The sequence below is a fragment of the Stomoxys calcitrans genome, chromosome 2, assembly GCF_963082655.1.
Source record: "Stomoxys calcitrans chromosome 2, idStoCalc2.1, whole genome shotgun sequence".
Lineage (NCBI taxonomy): Eukaryota > Metazoa > Arthropoda > Insecta > Diptera > Muscidae > Stomoxys > Stomoxys calcitrans.
Window position 1 is genome coordinate 55,154,323 of NC_081553.1, and position 10,401 is coordinate 55,164,723.

A 10,401-nucleotide genomic window follows, 5' to 3' on the forward strand; every position below is an offset into this window, starting at 1 on the left:
AAAAAAAAACAAAACAGGAAATACTGTTTTACAATAAATTTTGCTTTGGAGACACTGTGCTTCGGCCTACACCGTCATCACAACAACAACTTCATTATAATCATAATCATCATTGCAATCATATTAAAGGCATGCGGCTGCGGCATACAATTAGGAAGTTCTGATGACTTTTATGTGCGTTGATGGAGATGTGATTATGTAGACGATGATGTCTCTCGTTTGCCTTTTGATGTTGCAAAGGAACTCCCCACAATTTGTTTTGATATATAAAATTCCTCAAAAAAATAAAACCAAATATGGGGTTTAGATTTGATGAATCATGGCACTGCCATAAGGATGTAATATGCACTTAAAAACATCTTAACCCCCCTTTTTATATCAGTTAAGTTCTTATTTCACTCAGGTAAAAATACATTACCATCTAGAAGAGGGATATTTTTATTCTTACGACTGCTTTGCTGATATGGTTAGATACGTTATGCATCCTAGATTAATATTTATATTATTCTATAAGACAGCGGGTGCAGAAGGGTTGCCGGCTGAGTTATTTAACCTTACTATCCCTTGTTGATTGTGTCTGAATTAGGTATATCTGCAAAACTGTAATAACTGTGCAGAATTACTCAAACAGATACTTGATTATCTTGGAATATTCCATACAGGGAAGTTGCAACTGCAGTGCATGCAGCTGCATGCAGTGAGGTGATAGGGGGAATTCGTACTTATCCTGACGAAGCCCTCAATCGAATGAAACCCTGATGAAGATCTTTAACCGATAGATCTCCCCATTTAACACGAGCGTGGGGAAGGCCCTGAATGTCTCGCTTGTATCAGCATGTCCTAGTGCCAAGCCAAAGGGCAAACGGCGACCGGCATGGTGGCCCCCAAAGCTGGCTGGTTGGTTGGGAAGGACTGCAGAAAACTCTTCAACAGACCGAAAGCCACAAGAGCCCCACACTATTGGGACATCTTTAACTAAGAGCTAAGAAAATATAAGGGCGAGCTGAGAAGAGCTCAGAACAAATCCTGGCTAAAATTCTACAGCTCCGTGTAGGTTACATCTGAGGCCTGCAGTCTAAGAAATATTCTGTCCTCGAGCCCTATTACGGTGGGGTATATTCAGAAATGAGAGAAATTAATGGACAATGTCTAGTGAGGAAACACTAGAACTACTTTTTGATACAAATTTGCCGAAAAAAGCTCCAGTGGCGCCAGAAGAGGTTGCCTTTGGTATACATTCGTCGGTGGTTATTGAGGAAATTATGTCTGAGCCGAAAATCCTTTGGACGATAAAAAGTTTCGACTCCTTTAACTCGCCAGGCCCTAATGATGTACCACCGGCTGAATTACAAGCTGCGTCTGATAGACTGATTCCTTGGCTTAGGGAGATATACTGTGGGATGGAGGAACACAAAGGTCATGATTTTGTCCTATTAGTCTGTCATCCTTTATGCTGAAGACGAAACATATCTTAGGGCAAAGATTCCCGGAGGGCGCATGTCTTGGCTTGGGATCTGTGGATCTAAAATGATGGGTCAGCAGAGGAACACCTCAAGGAGGTGAACTGTCTCCTCTAATTTGGAATATTGCCAATATCAATAAATATTATTGTCTCTGGAAGAAAAATGTGAGAAATGGTCGCGTATGCTGATGACGTGGCAATTGCGGTAAGGGGAAAGTTTCCCAGCACTCTAAGAGATATACTTCAGAAAGATCTGCGTGCAACTGCGAAGTGGGCTACCGAAAGTGGTCTAGGTATAAATCCGTGCAAAACAGAAGTGGTTCTCTTCAGCAGGAGATAAAAGTTGCCTACAGTGGAGAGAATGTTCCATTTACAGAAAGCGCAAAATTCCTGAGTATTTTGCAGCACAGGAAATTGAACTTCAAATCCAAGAATAAAAGCAAGAAAAACCACTCTTGCCCTAAACACCTGCAAGAGAGCCATTGACAAAAGTTGGGGATTTTGACCGCGTGTCATGCATTGGGTATATACTGCAGTTGTCAGACCTATGATGCTATATGGTGTAGTGGTCTGGTGGACGGCCCTGCAAAAGTCCACCTACAGTTCAATACCTGATCGAAAGGATAGCATGTTTGTGCATTATAGTCGCACTGAGGACGACACCATCTGACGCACTGAATTTATTGCTACATCTTATGCCTCTGGACATTGTGGCTAGACAAATTGCAGCGACCACTGGTATGAGGCTAAAGGAGCTTTCTCTTTGGTCATATTGCGGCTACGGAAACTGTGTTATCCTTAATACAATATCCCATGTTCCAGGCAGTGTGGATTACTCCCAGCCGCTTTTTGATAAAAAGTACTGTACGACTATTACTGATAGAACCGATTGGAACTACGATGTCCCGTCCCTGCTAATAGAAGTTACATAGACTTCTTCACGGATGGTTCCAAACTAGACGACCAGGTAGGCTTTGGGGTGTACTCTGAAAAACTAGAAGTGGTCATATCGAAAAGGTTACCCAACCACTGCAGTGTGTATCAAGCGGAGATCCTTGCAATTAAGAAAGTTGGGAATGTCTAAGATATAATGTCATTACGACGATTGGCATAAATATCTTCTAAGACAGCCAAACAGCCATTAAATCCCTGGAGAACGTATTTCTCAACACAAAAAACGCCGGCGACTGTCGCAGATCTCTCAATGAGATGCCTTAACAGTTCCAAATTCACCTGTTCTGGGTGCCGGGCCACAGAGATATCATAGGAAATTGTAAAGCGGACTAACTTGCGAGACTAGGAACTACCCTACACATTCCAGGGATACTGGAATCTACGGGTATGCCTCTTGCGACATGTAAGCTAAGTTTTCAGGACCAACCCCAAAGGACAACGAATGATACATGGGTCGCAGAGATATCCCAGGGATTTGTAATGCGGACTAACTTGCGAGACTAGGAACCGCCCTACACATTTCAGGGATACTGGAATCTACGGGTATGCCTCTAGCGACATGTAAACTAAGTTTTCCGGACCAACCCCAAAGGACAACGAATGATAGAAGATGGGCCGCAGAGATATCATAGGGAATTATAAAGCGGACGAGCTTGCGAGACTAGGAACTACCCTACACATTCCAGGGATACTGGAATCTATGGGTATGCCTCTAGCGACATGTAAGCTAAGTTTTCAGGCCCAACCCCAAAGGACAACGAATTATAGATGAGCCGCAAAGATATCCCAGGGAATTGTAAAGCGGACCAACTTGCGAGACTAGGAACCGCCCTACACATTTCAGGGATACTGGAATCTACGGGTATGCCTCTTGCGACATGTAAACTAAGTTTTCAGGACCAACCCCAAAGGACAACGAATGATAGATGGGCCGCAAAGATATCATAGGGAATTGTAGAGCGGGCGAGCTTGCAAGACTAGGAACTACCCTACACATTCCAGGGATACTGGAATCTACGGGAATGCCTCTAGCGACATGTAAGCTAGGTTTTCGGAACCAGGCCCGAAGGACATCAAATGTGAGATGGTCACAAAGAGGGGGCTGTGAGCATTCCAAAACTATGTGGCCTTATCTAGACTTGAAGAGGTCTACCGCTTTGCTGTCACTGGCTGGAACAAAAGTCTCAGTCATTGTGTCTGCCATGACAGGTCACTGTCTAATCGGAAAACATGCTGACAGATTAAAGGTTGTCAGCAACGACTTTTGCAGAAGCTGTAAGGACATCGAAGAAGAAGAGATTATAGGCAACGGTAGCCCAGAGGTTAGCATGTCCGCCTATCATGTTGAACGCCTGGGTTCGAATCCTGGCGAGACCATCAGAAAAATTTTTCAGCGGTGGTTTTCCCCTCCTAATGTTGGCAACATTTGTGAGGTACTTTTCCATGTAAAACTTCTCTCCAAAGAGGTGTCGCACTGCCACACGCCGTTCAGACTCGGCTACAAAAAGGAGGCCCCTTATCATTGAGCTTCAACTTGAATCGAACTGCACTCATTGATATGTGAGAAGTTTGCCCTGATGCTTAGTGGAATGTTCATGGGCAAAGTTTCCATTTGCATAGAACACCTTCTGTGTGTGTGTGTGTCCCACCTTAGCAGTCAGAAGGAGTTGCATTTTAGGTTCTCATTTTTTTGAGAACCTATCTGATTTAGCGGATGTGAACATTCGCAAGTTGTTGGGCTTTTTAAAGCAATCTGGATGGTTCAACGGTAGGAACTAGAAGGCATTTTCCTTCTTCTGTTCCTCCGGTATCACAATGGACGAAAACGTCTAAGTGAGTCTGATGGCAGACTGACACTTAAACCTAACCTAGCCTATTCCACATTGCGACGCTGGAACTCGATAAGAGAGGCATCTTCAAGTGCAATGTTAGACTAGCAGAGATCAGGTGGGATGAAACTGAGGCATGTCGTGTACCAAGGAAGCAACCATCAGCGCTCAGCGCTACTGATCAGCCTGAACAGAAGAAGTATATCTAGACTTATCACAGTGCTGACTGGCCACTGGCCTATTGCAAATCGTGCAAGGAATAGAACACTGTTGAACACCTTCCAGTCACCAATTAAGCCAACCAGGAAGTTCGTTATTACCAAGAATTCATGCCTATAACAAATGTTTGTCTGTAATTGATTTGTGAGGCTAGGGAAAATGTTTCCTATTTCATGTTACCGATTTCGAAAATACGAAATACATTTGAAATTAAAAAATTTCATTGCACTAAATGTTTATATGCCTAAATTTACGATGTCATTATTATGGCTTCAAAGTCAAGCATTTCATTGAAATTCTATGCTGTTTCGAATTTTCTCCATACAATTCCAGCAAGATAATTAAAATTTTATTGGAGAAACATTTGCAGATAATATTTAGATTTTTTGTATTGTTATTATAAACCATTTGTGGTTGCATTTCATTTTCACTTTTTATACCCACCACCGAAGGATGGGGGTATATTCATTTTGTCATTGCGTTTGCAACACCCCGAAATATCCATTTCTGATCCTTCAAGGTATATTCTTGATCAGCGTAAAAATCCAGGACGATCTAGACATGTCTTTTGAAATCACGCTGCAGTCTTCAAAAATAGAGATAATGAGCTGAAACTTTGCACAGATTCTTTTTTTTGTCCATAAGCAGATTAAGTTCGAAGATGGGCTATATCGGACTATATCTTGATATAGGTGCCATATAGACCGATCTCCCGATTTAGGGTCTTAGGCCTATAAAAGCCACATTTATTATCCGATTTTGCTGAAATTTGGTACAGTGAGTTGTGTTAGGCCAGTAGATATTATTCTTTATTTTAGATCAGATCCGTGCAGATTTGGATATAGCTGCCATATAGACCGATCCTCCGATTTAGGGTCTTAGGCCCATAAAAGGCGCATTTATTGTCCGATGTCGCCGAAATTTGGAACAGTGAGTTGTGTTAGGCCGTTCGACATCCTTCGTCAATTTCACTCAGATCGGTCCAGATTTAGTTATAGCTGCCATATAGACCGATCCTCCGATTTAGGGTCTTAGGCCCATAAAAGCCATATTTATTATCAGATTTTGCTGAAATTTAGCACAGTGAGTAAAGTTAAGCCCCTTGACATACTTCTGCATTATGGGACAAATCGGTCCAGATTTAGATATAGCTGTCATATAGACTGATCTCTCGATTTAAGGTTTTGGGCCATAAAAAGCCCACTTATTGCCCTATGTCGCCGAAATTTGGAACAGTGAGTTGTGTTAGGCACTTCGACAATCTTCGTCAATTTGGCCCAGATCCGTCCAGATTTGGATATAGCTGCCATATAGACCGATCCTCCGATTTAGGGTCCTAGGCCCATCAAAGGCGCAATTATTGTCCGATGTCGCCGAAATTTGGAACAGTGAGTTGTGTTAGGCACTTCGACAACCTTCGTCAATTAGGCCCAGATCGGTCCAGATTTGGATATAGCTGCCATATAGACCGATCCCTCGATTTAAGGTCTAAGGCCCATTAAAGCCACATTTATTATCCGATTTGGTTGACATTTTGGACAGTGAGTTATGTTAAGCCCCTTGACATCCTTCTTCAATTTCACTCAGATGGATCCAGATTTGGATATAGCTGCCATATAGACCGATCCCTCAATTTAAGGTTTTGGGCCCATAAAAGCCACACTTATTATCCGATTTTGCTGACATTTGGTACAGTGAGTTTAGTTAAGTCTCTTGACATACTTCTGCATTATGGCACAGATCGGTCTAGATTTGGATATAGCTGCCATATAGACCGATCCTAAGATTTAAGGTCTTAGGCCTATAAAAGTCACATTTATTATCCGATTTTGCTGAAACATGGGACAGTGAGTTATGTTAGGCCCTTCCGCATCCTTCGTTAATTTGGCCCGGATCGGTCCAGATTTGGTTATAGCTGCCATATAGACCGATCCTCCGATTTAGAGTCTTGGGCCCATTAAAGCCACATTTATTATCCTATTTTGCTCAAAATTTTAGACAGTGAGTTGTGTTAGGCCCTTCGACATTCTTCGTCAATTTGGCCCAGATCGGTCCATATTTGGATATAGCTGCCATATAGACCGATCTCTCGATTTAGGGTTGTAGGCCTATAAAAGCCACATCTATTGCCCGATGTCGCTGAAATTTGAGACGGTGAGTTGTGTTAGGCCCTTCGAAATCCTTCGTTAATTTGGACCGCATCGGTCCAGATTTCGATATAGCCACCATATAGACCGATCCTCCGATTTAGGGTTTTAGGCCCATAAAAGGCACATTTATTATCCGATTTTGTTGAAATTTGGGACAGTGAGTTAAGTTAAGCCCCTTGACATACTTCTGCATTATGGCACAGATCGGTCCTGATTTTGATATAGCTCCCATATAGACCGATCTCTCAATTCATGCTTTTGGGGCCATAAAAAGCACATTTATTATCCGATTTTTACTGAAATTTGGTACAGTGAGTTATGTTAGGCCCTTCGACATTCTTCGTCAATTTGGCCCAGATCGGTCCAGATTTGGATATAGCTGCCATATAGACCGATCACTCGATTTAGGGTCTTAGGCCCATAAAAGCCACATTTATTATCCGATTTTGATGAAATTTAGGACAGTGAGTTGTGTTAGACCCTTCGACATCCTTCTTCAATTTCACTCAGATCGATCAAGATTTGCATATAGCTGCCATATAGACCGATATCTCGATTTAAAGTTTTGGCCCTAAAAAAAGGCTCATTTTTAATCCGATTTAACTGAAATTTGACATATTGACTTATGTTAGGCTTTTCTACATCCATGTTGTATATGGTTTAGATCGGTTTATTTCTAGATATGGTTTCTAAAAAGACCAATATTTTGTTATACACAATTGAACAATGACTTGTATAGTAATTAGTATTTGGTCCAAATCTGAACATATTTCGATATAACTGCTATGGGACATAAGGTGTGCAATTTTTACCGGATTTTGATGAAAGGTGGTTTACATATATACCCGAGGTGGTGGGTATCCAAAGTTCGGCCCGGCCGAACTTAACGCCTCTTCACTGTTTTGTTTTGAAAAATTCCATTATTTTGTACTTAATTTCGGCACACAATGTGTTCTATATTCGTTTTTGTTAACTTTAGGAATTTTTCTAAATATTTTGTTTATTTGTAGAAAGTCAATTAGATGTTTATTTTGCTAATTTATTTTCTTATATTTTTTTTTAACAAAAATTATGGCCTTTGCTTAATGTATTGATTTTCTGCACACTTCTTTCGATATAAGTTTTTTTTCATTTGTTTTAAAATAATTGTTGTTGGATTTTTTCTAATTTTTTGATTTGGCATACCGTATGATATCAAAGTAAAGGAAGAAAGAAAACAACGGAAAGACGTAGACAAATAAATTTTGTTGTTGAATTTGAGTTGTTGTTTTTTATTTTTCTTGATTTTTCTTCAAGTAAATAAATAGTTGTTGTTTTTTTTTGCTAGCGCTCACTCTCCTTTTTTTTCTTAAAATTTTATTTTTTTTTTTATTTTTAAATTTCTTTGTATATCTTGTTTTTTTTCAAGTAGTATTTTTAAAGCACTTTAGCCATGTTTTTTTCCCAAGTTGATTTTTTTTTGTTTTTTATTGAAAATTCACACAATTGATAGCATGAATGGTTGTTCTGATTTTTTGGCTACTTTTTCAAAATATTGGCAAGTAGTAGATTAAAAAAAAAAAAAATCAAAACACTATGTTGACCACCACGATTTTGTCAGCGACTATAAGTCTTTTCTTTCGTTTTCTATTTTTTTTAATGCTTTAAAATTAAATGTTGTTGTTATTTTTGTTTTGTTTTATTTTCTGGGTTATATCACCACTTATTTAAGTAACCCAAAATACACATAAATTTTCCCGACATTTCCATAAAATCCCCTACGAAAATAAACGCAACACCCGAAGATTAGAAAAAAAAGCTAATACACCAACAACTTATACAAGGAAATCATTTTCATTTTCCATAGGCTAAAAACGACAACAACAACATCAGCATCACTAAAACAGAGTACACCTGAAATAGTTGTTATTTTTAAATTCTCATCATGAAAATCTTTAAAACTTGAATGTACTATGTAGAAATGTCTATATGTATGGGGAGCAGGAAAATCTAAGACGCTCATACACACAAACACACATGGACGCACTCACACTGCCCCGAAGGCAAGCACAAAGAAATTGAATTTAGTACAAGATTTCGCAACATCTGGCCGCCTGCGTTATTTTTTTTTTTAACAAGATTTTCAAAAAAACACAGCAGCAAAAACTGAATTGAATTTTTCCTCAAAGAAGATTTTATGAAAAATTAAAAAAAAAAAATATTTGGTATTTTGTTTATATAGAATTTTTATAAGGAAAAGCACGGAAACTATTTCAATAATTTTTTTTTTTCAAAAAAAAATTTTTAATTCTTTTTATTAAAAAAAAATTTAATTTTTTAACTTTTTTTATTAATTTTTTTTTTTTATTTTTTAACTTTCAACTTTTTTTAATAAATTTTTTTTCGTTTTTTTTTTTATAATTTTAAATTTTGTTTTCATTTCTCTAGGTTTTTAAAGCCCTTTATGAGATTTGCAATATAATTTATTTATTTTTTTCTGTTTTTTTACGATTATAATTTTTTTCTATTTTTTTACTATTCACTTCACTTTATTGAGTTGAAGAAAATTATCATTATTTTAATAGTAATTTTTTTTCCTTAATATTTTCAAATTCACACGTCTTCTTCTAGTTGCTTTTCCTTTTTTAGGTGGTGTTATGAAAAAAAACAACAACAGACACACACCTCGTTGTCGTCTTTGAAATGATGAAGAAGCTGTTCCAAATTCTCAAAACGACAACGAGCACTACTTTTAGTTCACAGCAGCAAAAAAAACACACACAAAAAAATAATAATCCAAAAAAAATTTACAGAATAGAAAACTCAGAGATACAAGTTTTAATTTTCGGTAAGAAGAGACCACCGCGACCAACGACTCTGAACAACCGTCTAATGAAGATTCGGATCTTCGTCTGATTTAAGATTTTCGAAAAACAAGCAGAAAATTTCTTAAATGCCGCAAAAAAAAAGGCCAGAAGAAAAAGCTGAAGAAGAGAGAGAGAGAGAGAAAGAAAAGAGAGAAAACGCAAACACTTTTCGGAAAAGGTGTTTTCAAAAAAAAAAAACCCAATACTCAAAAGCCAATAAAAACCTCTACAATGGAAATTAAGGAAAAAACAATCTCACGATCTACTAGGAAACACAAAACTCTCATTTGAAAAATCCCTCTCCTTCTCACTCTCAGTCCTATTTTACTCATTTTCTTTTTCGAAACTAAGAAATCGCAAAAGTTAAACTAAAAAAAAAAGGGAAAACCAGACACACACACACACACAATATAAACATACAGAAAATATATATATACTGAAATTTATAAACAAACATTGAAAATGTACTCAAGACTATATAAATCTCCCTTTCACCCAAGTTATACCCCATCACCCACTAGCCAAGTAGCAATAAAAACATCACAATGAACATCATTTATTGTTAGCCAAAGATGCGCACGCAGCACCAATGCATTTAATATAAAGGCTCCATACAACACCCCAATAAAGTAAAACAACAATAACAACATTTACAAGTTCATTTTGACGACACATGACAGTTCATAGGCGGGTGTGTTAGGTATGGTGTGCTTACTGCAAGAAGTGACGTCATGAGGATGTTAAATGCAAATTGTAGGAAATGGAGAAGGAGGGAGGGAAAGAGAGAGAGAAAGATCTACAGAACATCAACAAAACCCACACAACACGACGAGAGCACTTTTAAAGACAGAGAGAGAGAGAGAAAGAGAGGGAGAGGAAGAGAGAGAGATAGTGAGAGTGAGAGAGCATTTTTACCATGTACAATAGTATTTTAACATTTT

At 38.3% G+C, this 10,401-nt stretch overlaps 1 protein-coding gene across 1 annotated transcript in view; it reads right to left on the reverse strand.

Moving 5' to 3' along the window:
• LOC106084854 (uncharacterized) overlaps window positions 1-9,511 on the reverse strand; it is a 125,620-nt gene extending 116,109 nt beyond the window's left edge. Inside the window, exon 1 of the mRNA XM_059361453.1 lies at window positions 9,405-9,511. The gene's annotated coding sequence lies outside the window, so the exon portion shown is untranslated. The remainder of the gene's footprint in view (window positions 1-9,404) is intronic.
• Between the last annotated feature and the right edge of the window lie 890 nt (window positions 9,512-10,401).